Source organism: Paroedura picta, chromosome 6, assembly GCF_049243985.1.
Source record: "Paroedura picta isolate Pp20150507F chromosome 6, Ppicta_v3.0, whole genome shotgun sequence".
Classification (NCBI taxonomy): domain Eukaryota; kingdom Metazoa; phylum Chordata; class Lepidosauria; order Squamata; family Gekkonidae; genus Paroedura; species Paroedura picta.
The window spans coordinates 62,217,811-62,238,564 of record NC_135374.1 but is presented as its reverse complement, the minus strand read 5'-3'; the positions used below and the strand labels follow the sequence as shown (position 1 = coordinate 62,238,564).

Sequence of the window (20,754 nt, the reverse complement as noted above, 5' to 3'; positions counted from 1 at the left end):
GTTATTGTTATATTGTTATATAGTTATATTGTTACTGGAAAGAAAGCCTATTTTATATGGAAATAAAATGGGCGCTAGAAGGGCTCTCGCTCCCCCCGGGCAACTCAGAAAGGATTCTGTGTGGACGGGGAGGCCGGCGGAAGATGGGCATGGAGTGGGCTGGTGGTGCAGCGGGCCTGGGGCAGGCGGGTGGGGTGGAACTCACGTGGGGCAGGCTCCTCGGATGTGTCCATTGGCACCGGCTGCATGAAAAAGGTGAGAAGTGAGTCAGGCGGCCATTTTGTCCCAGGCTGCCGGTGAGGGCTGTGCGCTGGGCTGGCGCCAGAGCCGCGGGGCAGGGGAGGGCCCCTGTGTAGGCAATGTAGAGGCCGGGCGGCGAGGTCTTCGGCCGGCAGTAGTTGCGGAGTGGCTGGGCGGCGGCCTCGTGGTCTCGTTGGGCAGGTCGCAGCGTGCGGGCTGGGCATTGTGGCGGCGAAGTTAACAGAGAGGCCGGGAAGCAGGAAAGCTTCCCCGAAGGTCGGGGAGAGGGCCGGGGATGGCGGAAGCGGCGAGCGCGGTGGCTGGGTGTGGCGGCCGGGTCGAAGGTGGGTCAGAGCTCGGCAAGGTTGGTGTCTGGTGTAGGCGGCGGCGAAGGATCAGTCAGAGGCCGGCAAGGGGGAAGTGGGCAATTGGGGAAGGGCAGTAGCTGAGCCGAGGGGAAGAACTGTTCCCCAAGGCCAGCGGCGTCGGGTGAGCCTCCTCCCTGGCAGCCATCCGGCTAGGATGGTGGCTTGGGAGGACTGGAGAGTTCTCGGCACGGCATTTGGGAGACGGGCCAAGTGGCCAATAGGGAGCTGCGCTTTGCGCGCCTCCCAATTGGCCACTTGGCCCTGGAGTGCCACTCACGGCTCCTGATTCGCTCCTCCGAGTTTTTATCCCGAACAGAGCCCGCCCTAACTCCTCCCCAACAGCCCTTACTCTTTTATTTAATCCACTCCACAGGAGCGGATTAAATATATTGATACTGATAGTGTTCTATGTATATGTTCCAAAATGTTTTATGTAAACCGCCCAGAGCTGTAGAGAAGGTTGGTATAAAAATCTCAACAAAAAACAAAAACAAATATATCATGATTCTATGATTCTATGATCATAACCAAATTCCAGAGATGGTGTTAAAATGACAGTTGCCCTCTATTCCATTCAGCTGTTACAATCTTCTGCTGCATCTTCAAGAACCACACTCACTCAGGCACAGCTCTTCCACTCTGGATGTACAGTGCTAAACGTTGGGCGGGACCCCAGTTTGTAACTCTGGGCTCCCCCCAGCCTCAACCAAATGCCTGGCGGAAGAGTTCCGTCTTACAGGCCCTGCAGAACCTTGATAGCTCCGTTAGGGCCCTTAGCTTTGAATCATGGTGAAAACTTTATACTTGTTTCCAAAAGGCAGTGTTCAGATTCCATCTCAGATTTGGTTTATGCTGTGTAATCAAGGTAAATCATTTCTACCAGTTCTTTAATATCTAAAATAAAATAGTGGCAATATCTTACCACAAGTTAGAAAAAATGCTAGTGCTGTTGTTTGCTCTGAATTTTAGGAATAAAGGAGGAGTTTATTTTAGAAATAACAATAAAATACTTATTTAACAAATAAAGACTATGCCATTATAAAAAATTATGATAATTTCAACAAGGATATTCAGGGATATGATTATAGAAGATAACACATATGGGACACCTGGCTGAGTGGGGACCCATTGATTGAGACCAGGCAGAGGAGAGCCATTGTGGCTCAAGGCCAGGCCCACAGATTGAACACACTTGCTGGCCCCAGAGTGCGAAGAGCATCCACTTGGCATGACACAGCCCAGGCCCCACAGAGGCCAGAAAAAGTAGACTGTGGGACAGCTGAACCATTGGGCCCCACATCCAGCTGAGATGCGCAATGGGGCCAAATGGTCAGGTGAGCACCAAGGTGCATTCCTGAGTCCAGCAAACAGCCCCCGGAACCAAGAGCCAGGGCAGGGAAAGCTGCAACAGTGCAGGCAATGGGCAGAGCCAACAGCAAAGCAGGAAAAGAGGTCAGGAGAGAAGTAGCTAACTGAGGCTCTATGCAGGGTTTCCTATCCACACCCTGATTCTGACCCACTGAACTCTCTTACTATCACTCTAACCCTCTGGTCCCCTATGCCTGGGGACCTGCCGATGCGAATCCCATGGCAAGCCTCCACTCCCCCCCCCCCATCCAAACAACAACTGCTTGCTGAGGAAACTAGCAAGCAAGCTAGTGGTGCCATGGAGGTTTGTTCCTGACTCACACTTTCATGTGGAAGATCAGGCCAGCACAGAAGACCTGCAGCTGGCCCAGGGAGGAAAAGGTTGGGAGCTGGTGCACAGCCCAACAAATAGGGCTTTCTGGGCTGAGGCCTCATGGAGCCCTGCCCAAACATGCGCATGACTTAAGTGCAAGGAGTGTTCTCACACTGGGCTTCCAGCCTCCCAGCCCTCCCCCTGCCTCCCCTTTACTACATCTGAGGCCATGCATCTTCTTCCTGGCCACATTTCTTCCCCCATCCCACTGAGGCAGCATTCTGTGGCCTTGTTTCAGTTGGCAGCCATGTTTACCGCTAATACTTGGTCTGCCAGAATCAGCTACGTCTGTTTTGATTGCAGTGAAAACAGTACTATATATTTCAGGTTGTATGTACAAGATGTGATTTTTTTTAAGTAATAATTGCTTTGTTTTTATATTGGCTACTCATGTGTGGTGGATCAGCCAGGCTCAGCAGTGCAAAGAGTCACTGAAGACTCCTCTGAGAAGAACCCTAGCCCACAATCAGTAGCAAAGGAGCTGCAGGAGGAAGCGGTCTCTGAGGGGTGAGACATAGATTCTCAGCCAGGTGCCAGCACACTGGCCCCTTAGCCCCCTACCCCTCCCCAGCCCTGAGCTGGCAACAGAGAATCAGCTGCTCGTCAGTTCACTCCCTGTCACCAGGTACATGGAAATGTTGTAGGAAGAAGATGGGGTGAGACCTTCAAGAAAGAAGGCACAGTGCCCCCTTAGCAGTACAAAACCAACAGTGATGATGAGTGCATGCAGGAGCAGGTCTGAGGCAGCTGGCAGGTACATGGCTCAGTACTGGCTGTTGCGCTTAAAAGCAGCAGAGAAGAGTGTGGCTATACAGAAGTAACTTGTCTGTTAATGGCTGGTCTTGCTGCTTGTGTTCTGGAATGACTTCTTTGTCTCTGACCCTGGCCTGGTCCTTTGTATGCTTGTTCTTGGATTTCCCTTCGGACTTGAAACTGTGAATGCTGCCTACCCTGTGCCTGAACCAGCCCCTGGAATTGTTTTCAAGCTCTGATGCCTGCATCTGGGTGCCTGCTGTGTGCCAGCACTCAGGACATCATGTGTTTTGGAGGGTTAAAAGAAAATGATACAGTACCTTAATTTCACACATAAAAACTAAACCTTTTGTAGGCAGTCTGCTGTGCTGTCAATGCCAACTTGTTTTTAACCCATAAAAAGGAATTCTTTACAAAATGAAGTGCACACATCTTGCAAATTAACCACCATTAATAACATTTTCCTAGCAACAAGCATATTGGGTTTGGCTAATGCACTTATATAAAGGTCCCCAGATCATTACACTTTTGGTGGAATCAAGTGGACATCTCAGCTGTTCAAGATACAGGTGAGACAAATGTTGCATAAGAGAGCTGTTGTACCACTAATATACATTTCGATAGAAAATGTTCGGGTGAGTTTTCCCCAAGGATTGTGCCTAAAGTCCAGCTTCCTACTTCTGGAAGATACATTCTTATCTTTCAGTTGATTAGATAGTTAACAGTTTGCAGAGCATTTGCTAGTCAAAAATAAATACAGCTCAAGCTGTAAATGTTTTAATTAATAAGGTACAAAAACAGTACAGCCTTTTCATGATTCATTGCTATGGGGAATATCAGAGTACAAGATGGTTTGGGAAAGTGCTGAAAGATATAACATATGATAACATTTGACAGATGGAGGTTCTCAAAATGAGATGTACTGAATTGTTTTCATAAATATCAGGCACACGATGTTCATATGTGTTTTTTTCACCCTTGCAATATCTAGAATTCAAGCAACTTTCACAGTAGAATTCAAACATTTTTGTGGCCTGGCAACCAAAGCAAACTTTTTGGATATAAATTCCATCAACATCAGGAGATATTTGATCATTCCTCTATTTGGATTGCAAATTGCAAGCAGTACCCTCAAACACTTTGCGGAGCAAGGGAAATAACATTTTTCCGGACATTTAAAACTGGACTGTGCGTGTTCTGCATAAGCACATTCTCACTTTAATTTCCACACTGCCATTCCTTATCTGTTATCCATACTAAATGTTGAAAAATCAATACAATAAAAGTGAAATATCTTGGGTATGTGTGTGTGTGTGTGGGGGGGGGGGGTCTCATCATGCCCAGTTTGCTTGGCTGATTTGAAATTCTAGTCTTTAGAGAGAGAACAAATCTGGCCATTAATTTATTTCACATTTGTTAAATTTGTTGCCGTGGCATCAGACACAGTTGGTTAACTATTTTGCTTGGATTAATTTATGTTACTGACTTTATAAAGGAAGCCACAGCTCTCAGTTTGCAAGACCAGAGAATGACTTACTGATAGGATGTTTTGGAAGACATTAATTAATGGGCTTGCCAAAAATTGGAAGCAATTTGATGGCACATGCATACATATCAATTATAAAACATTTTATGTTGACTTTTCACCCAGTTTAAGATCTCCAAGTAGCAAAAAAACAAACTCAAAAACAGTAGAACATGCCTTTGAAATACATAGTATAAAAACAATTAAAATGATTCATAATTAAATCCCAAAGGAAGGAGGGAGTGACACTCCTTTTCCATTTACAGAGTGTGCCTATCATTCTCAGCAACTACTTTCTCTTAGATTCTGTGTTACAAGAAGTTGGGTCATCACCCTTGCTAGTCTTCTCATCTCTTTTAAAATCTCTAGAGAGCCATGATTGTTTTCCCTCTCAGGTCCTCTCTCTTCCTCACAGACATCAGAAAACAGGGTAGCCCAGCCCCTTTAATAACAGGCCCTCACTCAAACACTTAGTAAAGTTATTGGGGCTGGGGGCTCATACACTATTCCATTCACAGATTGCCACCATTTATTGATATTTTATTATCTGTTTCACATAATATATTTCTTGTAAGGCCTTGGAGGAGAAGCGTGACTTGTGGTTTAAGTGCCACTCAGTGCTTAACACCCACTCAGGCAGCATTCCCGCCCCTGAGTGCCTCCTCCAACCAGCTTGCCTGTCTGTCCAGCAGCCATCCCCACCCCTGACCACCTCTTCCTCCTTCCACTTCGCTTTGAGGATCAGAGGCTAAGATCCCTGCTTCGTGAGAGCTGCCCCTGTCGTTGAGTTTCCTTCCTGGTGGCCTCCTGCCTGTACCCTTTCCAGGTCCTGGGTGGAGGGAGGGGCCATCCATAGAGTTCTTCCACCCCCACCTCCCCAATCTAGCACCTGTTCCATTCCTGAATGCATACACCAAGGTATTGACTTGTGTAGCTATTTCTTTCTCTGGGATCCAAAACCCCAAGGTTTAAGCAAGCAAGAGTTGCTTTTATTTATGGTTTAAACTTAACACTGAAGAAAGTAAGTTAGAGATAACAATATTTTTCCCTTAAACCTTTGCATCTTGGAACCTTTGTTACAAACAGACTCTTTTCAGTCGGCTTGCTTTAAACTGTACTTTGCTTCAGCTTCACTTAATCAAACTGAGCAATTACTCTCAACTCCCTAGCAACCAACATTTAAATTAAAGATCTGGGTAAGGGGTTGAACAATACCAAATTTGCAGGAATAGCAAACACCCCAGAAGAAAGAGAGTTCAATGAGATATGAGCATGCTGGAAAAGTGTACAAATGAGAACAAGATGTAATTCAATAAGGAAAAGTGCAGAATTGTACATTTGGGTCATAAAGATGAGAAACATGCATTCTGGATGAGCAAAACACTTTTGGGTAGTACTGTATGCAAATGAGATCTTTGAGTATTTATGGACTGTAAACTAAATATGAGCAGACAGTTTGATGTGGTGGTAAAAAAGTACTGTAGTCTTGGGCTATATTAACATAGGTATCACATTATAATCACCAGATGTCATAGTCCCACTGTATACTGCATTAGTTAGACAGCACCTGGAGTACTATGTGAAGTCCCCACTTCAAAAAGAGTATGGACAAAATTTAAAGGGTATAGAGGCAAGCTACAAAGACGATCTGGCACCCGGGGACCAAGTTCTATGGGGAAAGGCTGGTGGACTTGGGGATGTTCAGCCTGGAGAAGAGTTGCTCTCTTTAAGTATTTGTAAGGTTGCCACTTAGAGGAGGGCACCATTCAAGGCACCACTACCCTCTGTGGGGGAAATGCTCCTTTGCTGACAGTACTTGGCAGTGAGTGCAGCTGTGAGTGCTGCTGCCATAGCCACCAGGAGTGCTGCTGCTATGCCCTATGAACAAGCATTTCCCTGGCAGCACTGGGCAGCACATGCAGTGGGGAGCATGGGTAGCAAGGCACATGCAAGCAGGCAGGGTAAGAGTGAAGATGATGTGTGCGGAGTCAGCAGCAGCCAGCCCTGGCAGAAGCTGCCCCATCTGACAGTGGCCCTGAATTGACTATGTGCATTTTTTAAAATTAGTGAGCAGTTACAGCCATGGTTAATGCTGGCAGTGACAAAGACGTCTAAAATGATAAAACAATGCAATCATGCAAACAGAAACATCTGAACATAATACAAGCAGCTTGACAAATAATTGGCTCCGTGCTTGAAGTTTGTGAACCAATCGGTATTTGAACATGCCTACTAGGAACACCTCTACCTCTTCTTCCAACAATCAAGAGGGTGTCCACTAACATCAGTGTACACTTCACCACTTCCCAAGAAATTCAATTTTTGTTGTCATTATCATCCTAACTTGTGCTCAAGATTTTTAGATCTTGTGGTCTCAGTGTCCATTTCTGTCCATTCCTGCTTCATGTGCTTTTCTTCTTGGAACATGTGGATTACTATTGGGAGTCCTAGTCAACTTGTTACTTTGCTCCTTCACCAAGCCTTTTGGGACTCTAAACACTCTCACTTTGTGTATAAGTCTGAGATCTGCAAAAATTCAACAAGCATCTGGAGCTTGCCTTCCTCAGACATCCATATGCAGAAAAGGATGGGTTGCCTCTTCAGTGTCTTATCCACTTCCTCTCGTTCTTCAACTCCCTTTCTTTCTGAGTTACATGTTGCACAGTATAGATATTGTATGCACTTTGTGACTGTTTATGTGTATTGTGGGATTCATAGTATTTAATGCTGTACTGGAGATAGTGACAGATTTTATTTTCCTGGGCTCCAAGATCACTGCAGATGGGGACTGCAGCAAAGAAATTAAAAGACGCTTGCTCTTGGGGAGGAAAGCTATGGCAAATCTAGACAGCATCCTAAAAAGCAGAGACATCACCCTGCCAACAAAAGTGCGTTTAGTCAAGGCTATGGTCTTCCCTATGCAAATATGAGCCTCTTGTGGCGCAGAGTGGTAAGGCAGCCGTCTGAAAGCTTTGCCCATAAGGCTGGGAGTTCGATCCCAGCAGCCGGCTCAAGGTTGACTCAGCCTTCCATCCTTCCGAGGTCGGTAAAATGAGTACCCAGCTTGCTGCTGGGGGGTAAAACGGTAATGACTGGGGAAGGCACTGGCAAACCACCCCGTATTGAGTCTGCCATGAAAACGCTAGAGGGCGTCACCCCAAGGGTCAGACATGACTCGGTGCTTGCACAGGGGATACCTTTACCTTTACCTTTATGGTCTTCCCAGTTGCAATGTATGGCTGCGAAAGTTGAACCATAAGGAAGGCCGAGCGTCAAAGAATTGAGGCTTTTGAACTCTGGTGCTGGAGAAGACTCTTGCGAGTCCCTTGGACTGCAAGGCGAACAAACCGGTCAGTCCTAGAGGAGATCAACCCTGACTGCTCTTTAGAAGGCCAGATCCTGAAGATGAAACTCAAATACTTTGGCCACCTCATGAGAAGGAAGGACTCCCTGGAGAAGAGCCTAATGCTGGGAGCGATCGAGGGCAAAAGAAGAAGGGGACGACAGAGAATGAGGTGGCTGGATGGAGTCACTGAAGCAGTAGGTGCAAACTTAAATGGACTCCGAGGAATGGTGGAGGACAGGAAGGCCTGGAGGATCATTGTCCATGGGGTCGCGATGGGTCGGACACGACTTCGCACATAACAACAACAACAATGCTGTACTGCAATTGAATATTACTTTAACCACATGCGTGCATCTCATTCCCAACTCAAACTACTTTCAGCTAAATTTTAGCCTCCATTTTCATTTATAGGCCTCTGAGTTCATCTCTTTGTTCTAAACAACTGTAACAAGTATATGTACCATCCCTCCTTTGTTGGATATTAAAATTTAAACAACAACCTTTAGGGTTGGTGTGAGAGGTACAAAAGAGATTTCTCTTATACTTGGCTTTCCCAGAGTTAATTTGGATGTAAGAAGCAGGCCTTGTTTATACTGTGATGAGCTAAAGGAAGGGAGATAGACTCTATCCTTAAAGGTAAAGGTAAAGGTATCCCCTGTGCAAGCACCAGGTCATGTCTGACCCTTGGGGTGACGCCCTCCAGCGTTTTCATGGCAGACTCAATACGGGGTGGTTTGCCAGTGCCTTCCCCAGTCATTACCGTTTACCCCCCAGCAAGCTGGGTACTCATTTTACCGACCTCGGAAGGATGGAAGGCTGAGTCGACCTTGAGCCGGCTGCTGGGATTTAACTCCCAGCCTCATGGGCAGAGCTTCAGACTGCATGTCTGCTGCCTTACCACTCTGCGCCACAAGAGGCTTTACTCTATCCTTACCCCCCCCAAAAAAAATCAAGGGAAAAATGGTAAAAGTGAAGGGTAAGCTGCAACCATTCATTTGACTATAAAACATCCAGTCTGAAGATGGAAAAAAATCAGCCCATGCCAAAAACTTGGAAAACAAACCACAATCATGGAAATTATGAGGAAATGAAAGTTCATCTTTGCTTTATCTTCAGGGCAGCTTTACTAAGTAGTTTTAGGGCATAAAAAGTAGGTGGGGGGGGAGGACAGTAATCACTTGATGCAGTTAGCTGCTAAAGGGAAGATAAGTGGGATGTGGTGGGTACTTCTACTTGATGGACCAAGTAATTCTTATGTAAATCTTCCTCAAAGGCAGCCACGCAAGAAAGATTAAAAGCAATTAACTAACTGGAGACATTTGCCTAGATTTCTACTTGCTTCTTTTAGAAGAAGAAGAACGAAGAAGAAGAAGAGTTGGTTCTTATATGCCACTTTTGTCTACCTGAAGGAGGCTCAAAGCGGCTTATAGTCGCCTTCTCTTTCCTCTCCCCACAACAAGACACCCTGTGAGGTGGGTGAGGCTGAGAGAGCCCTGATATCACTGCTCGGTCAGAACAGCTTTATCAGCGCCATGGCAAGCCCAAGGTCACCCAGCTGGCTGCATGTGGGGGAGTGCAGAATCGATCTTTTAAACTTTAACCAGAATCCCTCCAAAGTCTTCTTACTTGATCAAGGACATAATAGATCATGATTGAACAGAGCTTTCCCTCAAGAAATAAAACTGGACAAAACAAATGATATTATTTGGGTTTTTAATTAACCTTTTCATATCTTAACACTATGTTATATCATTCCCCTCATGCCATTGGTTTCCTGTTTTAAACCCATCAATAATAGGGGTACTGTTTTGTAACATATATAAATAACATCCCTTCTTGCCATAATGTTGATAGCTGTTTCCATATTATTATCACATCCCTATTGTGTTTTCTTGGCAAAGGGCTACATTGCTAGTTTTATGGCCCTAACAGACCCTCTTAAATTCCACAAGTAAAGATGGAGAGAAGGAATTGGGGGGGGGGGGGGACTTGTCTGATTTTTTAAAAAACACATAATGCCTGTAATTAGCACAACCAAATTGACATAAAATATTATGCAGAATTTTGAGCCGAGCAGGACTTTTCATATAAAATTGCACTGTACAACTTTTCCATCAATCATGCACACAGTCACATGACTAGCATAGAAGTCTCTTCATGACCATAACTATTAACAGAGCACAGCAGGAGAATTGAATTCAATAATGCTGTTTTTGGTGGTTTCATATTATATAACTGAGACAGACAGCACTTAGAAAATGAGGCCCTGAGTATTGCAACAACAGCCATTGAGGGGTTAAAAAATCCTTACTGGGCAGACAGAACCAGGGCTCTAAGCTGCTCTGAGCCCTGTGACTGCTCAGCAAAAGCTGAGTGGGAGTTATTATACTAGCTGTCAGCTGGAGAGAAGATTGTTCAGTCTGAGATTGCTCTGATAGAGTTTGATTCTGATATATAGCTGACAAAATCCTCTGAGAAGAAACTCTAGTCAAAGAACAGGGTTTTGATTGATAGTTAATTCTCACATTGTCTGGTCAACAAGAGCAGTAATTTGGCAGAGAGAATTTGGAAAATCAGATGTTTACGCCCATAGCCAAATATTGTCGCTGCTCCTTACCTAGTGAACATTAACAATTTCAAATATAGATGGGCTATCTCCAGGGCAAAGACACTCACCAAACAGCAGTATTGTATGGGAAGTATCAGCAGCAGCCTCTAAATCTGTACAAATGTAGTAGAGACAACCTCCCATATTTTATTTCACTGAACACTATATGAAACAGAAAGAAACAAACTGATAATTCCTGCCCTTTCCCACTTTAAGTCTTTGGATAGTTACCTAAAATATGCAGAGGAGCATCTGCTAAAATTTCTTTTGGATGACAGGAGAAAGGCATTTTCAAATGCAGTTGCAAAATTTCACTTCTTGACATTTGGGAAATGGAAAGCTTTATTTAAACAAAATGCATAATTTTATCATTGCTGTATTTTTATATTCTATCATTCATGTTTCCATTTTTATCTGATGTATGTTGCTGGTTTTTGACTGTATCAATAAATCTGAATCTGGAATCTGATGTTTACTCTCAAATTAGGCCAAAGTGATGGGAGATTCCTTCTGAGAACCATGCCTGGTAAGCAGTAAGGGGAAATCATGGGTGTATTTCCTAAGATATGTGTGTGAGTTAGCGTTTTAGTTGTAACAACAAGAGTTCGCCAGGTTCCACCTAAAAGTTAGCAATGTTTTGTGATCCCCATATAAGCACCTCAGAAGCATAACAAGGACCTTGCCTGGAAAGTGTTTACACAGATGTGTTATTAGTGAGATGTGGTGCCTCCAAAATAATGGATGTTCAAGCACCAAGCTAAAAGATGCATGATAGCAGAAGTCTTTTTCTGTGCCTCTATGATAATACAACCAAAGTAGCAGTGCCTCCTACATGCTCCTGAGGTTCATGTGTAAGGAAACAAGTACCCCACCAAGGCAAAATGAAGAGAAAGAAACAAATGGTGCAAAAGGAAAAGGATCTTTAATGGTTGAATAACCTCCATGCGTTTTGCATAGTTTCAAGTGTTATATGGAAAGGAACTGAAAAAGTATCTAAAAGTATATTCCCTCTGACAAAGCTGAATGTGAAACCATAGGGATTAATAAACTATTAGAAATCCTTTTCCTTTTGTACCATTTGTTTCTTTCTCATTATTCTTTTGTATGGACAAGTGGAAATCTGAACTGGTTTCATGTCTCACTCTGATCATGATGACTGAGTTGTAAGTCAATGACATCCATTGAACTTTTCAGCTACATTTAGAAAGTGATAGTGGAAAATAAGCACATTTTTAGTTTTCACATGGAAATATAGAACACCCCCCATGTTTTGGAGCATTTCACTCAGACCTCTTCATTTGACTTGTTTCCCATTAAGTGCAAATTGCAGAGGTTAATGTACAATGGGAACATAGACTGCTTGCTTGAATCTTCCCTAAGAATGAAATAATCATGTAATTGCTATGCACTGAGCAAAGCTATAGGTCTCCTTGCCATGAGAGCAGTGCTGATAGGCTCTGTTCTTCTCAGACACAGCACAGCTTTCAGATTTCCATATGACCTCCTGTATCTCATTCCAGAGTAGTTCAGTTCAGTAGCCTGCAGTGTATCTGTTCAACTATCCATATTTTCAGACTCATTCTACTCTGTGGCTACCATTTTAAGATGCCTGACAAGTGTTTACTTATTTTCCCAAGATTGAAGGCAATGAACAAATATTTATGGTGAGAAAGAATGATAAACATCCCATGTTTGCATCATTGTAGACCTCCTGATCCCAGCTATTTAAAGTAAAACAAGGAAACCTTACAACACTTCTGGGAGGCATTCTTGTCCTCATTTTCTTGGACTTCCATGGGGGGTGTATTCCATGGAGCATCCTCTTAGCCTCTTCATGCTCTTGTTGCTTGAATATGGGATGAAGAAGATAAATTTCAAGGCTGTGGGGAAAATCAGAATCATAGAGTTGGAAGGGGTCATACAGGCCATCTAGTCTAACCCCCTGCTCAATGCAGGATCAGCCGAAAGCATCCTAAAGCATCCAAGAAAAGTGTGTATCCAACTTTTGCTTGAAGACTGCCAGTGAGGGGGAGCTCACCACCTCCTTAGCCTATTCCACTGATGAACTACTCTGACTATTTTTTCCTGATATCTAGCCTATATCGTTGTAGTTTAAACCCATTACTGCGCGTCCTTTCCTCTGCAGCCAATGGAAACAGCATCCTGCCCTCCTCCAAATGACAACCTTTCAAATATTTATGTCCACTCTCAACCTCCTTTTCTCCAGGCTGAACATTCCCAAGTCCCTCAACCTATCTTCATAGGGCTTGGTCCCTTGGCCCCAGATCATCCTTGTCGTTCTCCTCTGTACCCTTTCAATTTTATCTATGTCCTTCTTGAAGTGAGGCCTCCAGAACTGCACACAGTACTCCAGGTGTGGTCTGACCAGTGCCGTATACAATGGGACTATGACATCTTGTGATTTTGATGTGATGCCCCTGTTGATACAGCCCAAAAATGGCATTTGCCTTTTTTACCGCTGCATCACACTGCCTGCTCATGTTTAGTTTACAATCCACAAGTACCCCAAGGTCTCATTCACACACAGTGTTACCTAGAAGCGTATCCCCATCCAGTAGGCATGCTTTTCATTTTTCTGACCCAGATGCAGAACTTTACACTTATCTTTATTAAATTAAAATATTAAATTGTTGTTAAATGTTCATTCCTCTTCAAGGATCGCTGCCTTGTCATGGTGAAGGGGCTTCTGTAGCTCAGTGAAGCTATGAGCTATCCTGTGCAGGGCCACCCAAGATGCAAATTAGACATCGTAAATGCAAATTAGACATCAAAGGCCAGAGTTTTTTGTAGGTGTGGCTTTTCCATGCCCATAGAAAGAAAGAAAACCTGCGGCAAAAAAGAAGTGGGGACAACAGAGACTCAGACAGAACCTACCTGCCGATTAGGAAAGATTGATCTATTCATATGGATTACTGTATAATATCTACCATGTAAAACTTTCTGTCAAAGCAGTTAAAGAATTTTGTTTGTTATATCTTGTACATTCTGTGAATATCTTTCTCTCTGCTTCCACACTCAGTCTTTGGTCTTGCGTAGGCAGCTTGGGTTTTATATCCTGCTTTTCACCAACCAAAGGAATCTTTGTTAATCTTTTTATGTGAGCAAGAGTCAGCAGTTGTCTGTCAGAAAAAGGGTTAATGTTTATTGACACTAATTGCTAGTGGGAACAGGCAATAGTGGGTCATGTGGTTTGTTTATGCAAAGTGTTTACCAGCCATTGATTATGTGCTTGCTTCTCAGATCTGCAACTGAAAACAGAAGAGAAGGATTTGTACTTCCACTCTCTGTAATTAACCCCTTCTGAAATGCAATATCTTCACAATTTAAGTAATTCTAATTACATTAGCTGGAAATTTAAAGGCTTAAATGCATTGGGAATGTAAAGTCAAGATTACACCTTGAAGATTGATTTCCCAGATGAGACAACCAAATAATATAAACAGTTTCAAATGGATAATTATGCAACTCTCCACATAATTACTGGGACTTTGCAAGATTCTGAAACAAGGCTGTATGTTACTGTGAAAGCAGCCAAAGAACTGTGGAATAAACTAATGAGTAGGCTATGACCACAGTTCCCTCCAGTACACATTTTGAAATAGCAGACCTTTATGGCTAAGTGATACTAAAGTGACAAAGAGAAATTTTAAAATGGTGATTCTAGTTTGTTATTTACATAAAAGCCACTAAAGAAGATTTATGTTTTCGAAAAAGAGGTGATACAGGATCTCTTTCTGGCAAATTGTGAAATTGAATAAACTTCAGCCATAAGCAGCCAGCTTGATTATTTGCTTCATTTCTGCTTGGATCATCGGCTGGCTGGTCATCTAGTAAAAGACCAGTAAAAGACAACATCTGATAGTTGGATCAACCGCAAAAGTAAAAGGCATTCCAGCCTGCAACAGCTGCAATGAACTTGAATGGATAATTGGTCTTCTGAAGAACTTTGGCATAGATGAATCTAGGCCAATCACAATGTATGAGTATAATGCAGCCTGTATCACAATGACCAAAGGTGAGAATATGAAGAATGGGACAGGCACATCGCGATCAAGATTGCAATTGCTAGAGAGAAGTCTAAAGGATTCATTGAAGTTGTATATTGGCCTATTAATGATTGCTGATGTGCTGACCAAGCATTTAGACAGAAAGAGATTTGTGAAGCTTAGAGAAGAGCTAGAATTGCTTGAATTCAGCAGCTAATTATTGAGAAGGAATTTGTTAGCCTTTGTACGTGAGCAAAGTCAGCTGCTATTCTTCAGAAGGGTTAATGTTTATTGACACTAGTGGGAACAGGCAATAGTAAGTCATGTGGTTTGTTTATTGTATGCAGTGTGTTTCTCGGCCATAGATTAAATACTTGCTTCTCATATCTGCAACTGAAAATGGAAGAGAATAATTTCTACTACCACCCTTTTTTCCAAAAGAAGAAGAAAAGAACTGCTTCAGAATGGAGAAAGATCCATATTGGAGTTCAGACCTGTAACAGCTAGGGATTGTGCAACTCACTCTATGCAGGGCTGCCCTTGAGATTGGTCTGGAAACTCCAGCTGGTTCAAAATGCCACAGTATAAGTCCTGACAGGGACTCAGTGCATACAATACTAGTGCTCAGTCAGCAGCATTGCCTCCAGATTAGAGACCGAATTAGGATGAAGGTGCTGGCCTTAACCTTTAAACCCCTAAATGGTCCATATGGAAGAGGTGCCAGCCTGGTAAGCAGGAGCTGGGAGGGAGATTGGAGGGCCTAGGACTGAGGGCTCAGTGAGGGTGGGGGAAGGAGGGAGGGAGCCCCTTCTCTGAGCAGCCCTGGCTGTGGCCTTGACAAATGTAGCTGGCACTACCAGAGGGAGAGGGCAAGCCAGTCCCCGACAGCACTTCCGCCACCCTGAGCAGCTCGGGCTGCGGCCTTGATAGGCCTCAGGCTGCCTCGGGGAGGAGTGGAGTCCCCACCAGCACTTCCCTCCCAAAAACACACCCGCCGAAGCCTCTCCCGGTAAGGGACCCTAGTACCTGTTATATTTTTGGGTATAATGGGCTTTTTTGCTAGTCTATTTATAAAACACTTTTTCTTTAAGGAAACGTAGGTGATGTTTGTTTAGGAAGATTTATTTATTTAATCTTGTCCTTTTGGAGGGAAGATCCTGTAGCCAACTTTCAAATAACTGGTAAGTGCTGATTCCTAATTCCTGTGAGAGTCATGGAGCAAACCTAAACAGGAATGATTCTGCACTTACTTTGTTTATTCCGTTGTGGATCCTGCTGAATTCAGATCAGTTTGAAGTTGGGTCTTCCTCTATCCCTCCCCTCCCCACTGAAAAAGAAAAGTGTTCTGCACATGATTAGGGAAGCTCAGAAAGGGGAGGAGTCAAACACAGCAGGAGCCTCTCTTTCTTTTCTTGAAGGGGGGGGGGAGGGAGACAACAGAGGAGGGAGAATAAATCCAAGAAGAAAATTTCTGATGAGAGAAGTTAGGGCTGATAGAAGTTAGGGCTTCCCATTTAAAGAAAACCTGCAGCCTGGGAACGAGGAAGCCTTTGAACTGACACCCTGGCCAATCAGGGCTTGTCTAGAACGTTGGAGGCAGCAAGTTAGTTTGGGACAAACAGAGAGCTCTACCATTATTCAGGCCAATTTTTCAAATTTTGAGGGTTATATCTATTCCAGGATATCGCAGGGGAAATGTAGGGTCACTCCGGATCAATCCTGCTTGTTGCAGAGGGAAAATTTAAACTGCCCAAAATCGAAATGGAAATTGCATTTGGTGTAGATGCCAGGGATTTAATTGACCTGGGATTGGAATAAAAGCTCTGTGCAGTTTCAGTACAGGTCTATTCAATTGGGTTTACTCCCAAGTAAATGTATTCAGGCTTTTAGCCCCAATGTCTCATTCTTTTACATGCCTTTTGAGGGATGATGCCAGATCTGATAATCTAATAGTACATATGATCTCATTCTTGCATATATCACATGGTAATAATCGTGTAGCTTTTTATAGATATTAACATATTAAGTTCATGTGCATTTGATGGCCTGAGGGCCATGAATGGATAAATCTAAATATACAATGGATAAATCTAATTTTTTCTTTTGAATATTTCAAACTGGAAATTTTTACCAAACTCAGAAATTATTTTGGTAATATATTTTTCCCCCATTCAGTGAAAGAATTTTGTATTGAGGGTTACAATAGGTTTTCTTTTTATGTATGTACACCACTTAAACCCTGCCTTCCGAGACAATGTAGTTCCAACATGAATTGCAAGATAAATTTCTGCATTCAACCATAAGGAATATCACAAATTGGGACAACAGCCCCATAGCTGTGTGTGGCTTTGTGTGCACTGAAGAGCTGTATGGCAGAGGAAATGTTGCTGGGTTCAGTATTTAAAAAGTTTAAGATGAGGCAGACATAGGCTTTTGCAATTGAACTATTCTGTATTTTAAACTAAAATTTAGATTTTAAACTGTAGTATATTTAATTAGTTGTATTTTAACCCTTGTAAGCTGTCCTGAGCCCTTTGGAGAAATGGTGGGTAAAAGTCTATAAACAAACAAACAAACAAATAAATGTTTGGAGAAAAATGTTCTATTTCTTTAATAGAGGTTTTATGTGTGGGAATAAGCAGCTGAAGGTAAATAACATTAACTGGTACAGAACATTCCATTAAGTCTTTGGTAAAGGGACAAGACATTCATTTCCCCTGGAGGCAGTTGGTCACTTTATGGGGTGCTGGCTCCCCTCACCTTGCTGATGTACTATCACAATGTACACGCCCATTTTGCAAAAATCTTCCTATCTATCTTCCTAAGCACAATCTTATGCATGTCTATTCAGAAGCATGTCCCACTATGTTCAGTGGGGCTTACTCTAGGGAAAGTGTATACAAGATGACAGCATTTAACATTGGCCCTTTGGCCTGGAATCCTACCACCCTTCAAAAGCCATTGTCTCCACAACATATTAGTCACAGTTCTAGTATATATTTCTTGTGTTCTGTATAAAGCATCTTCCAGAGGTTACTCTAATGGCAGAAAGTGAAGAGGAACTAAAGAGCCTGTTGATGCAGGTGAAGGAGGAGAGTGCAAAAGTTGGCTTGAAACTCAACATCAAGAAAACAAAGATCATGGCATCAGGTCCTCTCAATTCCTGGCAAATAGATGGGGAAGAAATGGAGATAGTGACAGATTTTATTTTCCTGGGCTCCAAGATCACTGCAGATGGGGACTGCAGCAAAGAAATTAAAAGATGCTTGCTCCTGGGGAGGAAAGCTATGGCAAATCTAGACAGCATCCTAAAAAGCAGAGACATCACCCTGCCAACAAAAGTGCATCTAGTCAAGGCTATGGTCTTCCCAGTTGCAATGTATGGCTGCGAAAGTTGGACCGTAAGGAAGAATTGAGGCTTTTGAACTTTGGTGCTGGAGAAGACTCTTGCAAGCCCCTTGGACTGCAAGGCGAACAAACCGGTCAGTCCTAGAGATCAGCCCTGACTGCTCCTTAGAAGGCCAGATCCTGAAGATGAAACTCAAATACTTTGGCCACCTCATGAGAAGGAAGGACTCCCTGGAGAAGAGCCTAATGCTGGGAGTGATTGAGGGCAAAAGAAGAAGGGGACGACAGAGAATGAGGTGGCTGGATGGAGTCACTGAAGCAGTAGGTGCAAACTTAAATGGACTCTGGGGAATGGTAGAGGACAGGAAGGCCTGGAGGATCACTGTCCATGGGGTTGCAATGGGTCGGACATGACTTCGCACGTAACAACAACAAGAGGTTAATCAGCAGGATTTGATAGAGCAGGAATCAGAATTCAACTCATGTCACATTTCCCTTGAATGTAAATTTGGATTCTTGTTCAAAAAGAATTTTGTTTAGTATTCTAACTCATTGTGCTAAAGCTTCCACAAGTGATTTAAAATACATCTCTGACCTTCAAGATGTGCCACCCCTGCTATTTGTCAACATATTAATCATGTTTAAAATTCAGCTGCTACTTTTGAAAAAGAACCCCTGGGTGTTTCAGCACACTGGAGGTGAAACCGCCAGTTCTAGCATCTTCTCCTCCTCTGTGTGGCGGGCTCTGGGCTGCCCTTCTGGCTGCTTGACGACCAGAGGCGAGGCGGGCTGCGACGGATGGAGGCTGGCGAGGGGCTGACTGCCTCCCTCTCTCCTGCTCCGAGGCTGGGAAGGTTAGGCGAGGGATCAATGTGATTAGAGCTGCAGGAGAGGGAAGATGTGCCTGCGTGCCTGCTCGCTGCAGGGCTGTGGGGGCTGAAGGGTGGTGCGCCTGGAGCCTGCCTCCTGCGGATCGAGGGCCGGAGATGACCAGGCATGGTCTGCTGCTGGCGGGCGAGGCTGCTGCTGCTGCTGTGCACCTGTAGACCTGCGCGGCTCTCCCCGGGCTCGGAACGGAGCACCTGAGCTCCTGGCAACCGCCGCCTCTCGCCTCGAGCCGCAGCTCCCCGCCCGAGGAAGCCAGTGGCAGCGGAGGAGAGCCGCGGAAGGAGGGACGGAGCCCTCGCGCCAAGGACCAGACGCTGCCGCCGCCGCCGCCGCCGCCGCCGCCGCACCCCCTCTCGAGCGAGCGAGCGAGGAGCGAGGAGCGAGCGAGCGGCGCCCAGCCCCACAAGCGGGACGCCTGCTCGCCTGCCTCCCCGGGTTCACCTTGCCGCTGACAAACCGGGGACGAGGGCGAGCCGGGCGCAGCGTGCGGAGCCAGGCGCATAGCGGGGAGGCTAGGAAGGAGCAGGGGCATGTGGATATTGGCCGCCGTCTTGTTCCAGAGCATCTTGAATGGTGAGCTGCGCTGCCCAGCCCTGCACGACCCGGGGGCCCCGGCCGGGCGGGGGGGGGGGGGGGTTGCGGGCGCCTGTAGCTTCCGCGCTGCCGGAGGGCTGCGGCTCCGGGACCAGGCAAGAAATCGCTCGCTAATCATTTAAATGAGCTTACCTCGCAAAGTGACAGCCCTTAACTTTCCCAAAAAAGCCTGCATCTTAATGAGGAGGAGCTTTTACTCAGCGAATCGTTGACTATTTCTGTGGAAGGTCACAGCTCTTCCTTTTCAGTATACCTCTTGAAGCCAGTGTCATCTACACTTTTGAGAGAAGAAAGGGAACAGTCAGATTTTATAACATTAATTTTTATGTCATAATATGATCTATCTATCTATCTATCTTGTGTAGCATTCAAATTATAGAAATACTACTTTATAAAAAAAGCAAATATGCAATATTACTAAAGCTGAAGAGGATTTCTGGAAAGGTTTATCAAGAGTGGTTGTAATTAACAATATTTAAACTTTTGAATAATAGCTGTATGTCTTTTTAGGTGCCCTCATAATACAACACAGTAATAGTAATAGTAATTACACAGTAATAGTAATTACATACAAATTAATAGGACAATGTCATCTGATGTGACTAGCAATTTTTCAATAAATTGATATTTCATAATAATTTCCTTTTTATTTGTATAAAAATGCATTTTGTCTTAGGAATGATGCTGTTCATGGGCTGAACCACTACTGAACTAATGCTCCCATTTGTGGCACTTAAATGAGCCACTGCTGAGATAGTACATTCCTCTCATGTGACTGTATCACCTGAGATTTTTTTTTCAAGGAATTTAATACTGTGTGAGAATGCCTTCTGAATATCACAACGCCTCCAAGCTCCTTTCCTTAATGAAAAATTTCAGTCTACTATGTGGTGAAATTTCTCCCATGGGAATTTTCTCTGAAGAGTCCCCCTTCATTGAAAATGGAACAGGAGACTGTCATGTGGGAGAGCTGCATCACCTCCACAGCTGAACATTTGAATCTGATTTTAGGCTGATCATTGTTGGGGACTCCTTAAACTGCTTTTGACTCTATCCTTGGAGCTGTACCATGCCGATCCTGCAAGATGTAGGATTTTAATATGCAATTATGCAGAATTGCTACCTCAGGATCTTGATATTATTGTTGTTATAAAAGGAATGCCACATATATTCACTCTTCTACATTTTGTTTTCTGTACAAGTTCCTAACAAAAATCTTGAAATTCAACAGAATCCCAATGACAACTTAAAAACAAACAAAATGTGTGTCTGAGAAAAAGAGTCAGCTTTTAGTCACAAAGGTTTATGCTTGAATGCATTTTGTGTTACTGGAATT

At 44.0% G+C, this 20,754-nt stretch overlaps 1 protein-coding gene across 10 annotated transcripts in view; it reads left to right on the top strand.

Annotated features, from left to right (window-relative positions):
* The window catches only part of DSCAM (DS cell adhesion molecule), a 603,397-nt gene that overhangs the window by 106,175 nt on the left and 476,468 nt on the right, over nucleotides 1–20,754 (top strand). Inside the window, exon 1 of one of the 10 annotated variants that reach the window (XM_077342745.1) lies at nucleotides 18,636–19,397. The exons of the other annotated variants lie outside the window; for them this stretch is intronic. The gene's annotated coding sequence lies outside the window, so the exon portion shown is untranslated. Of the gene's footprint in view, nucleotides 1–18,635; nucleotides 19,398–20,754 lie in introns of those variants that run through there. 10 annotated transcript variants of the gene reach the window in all.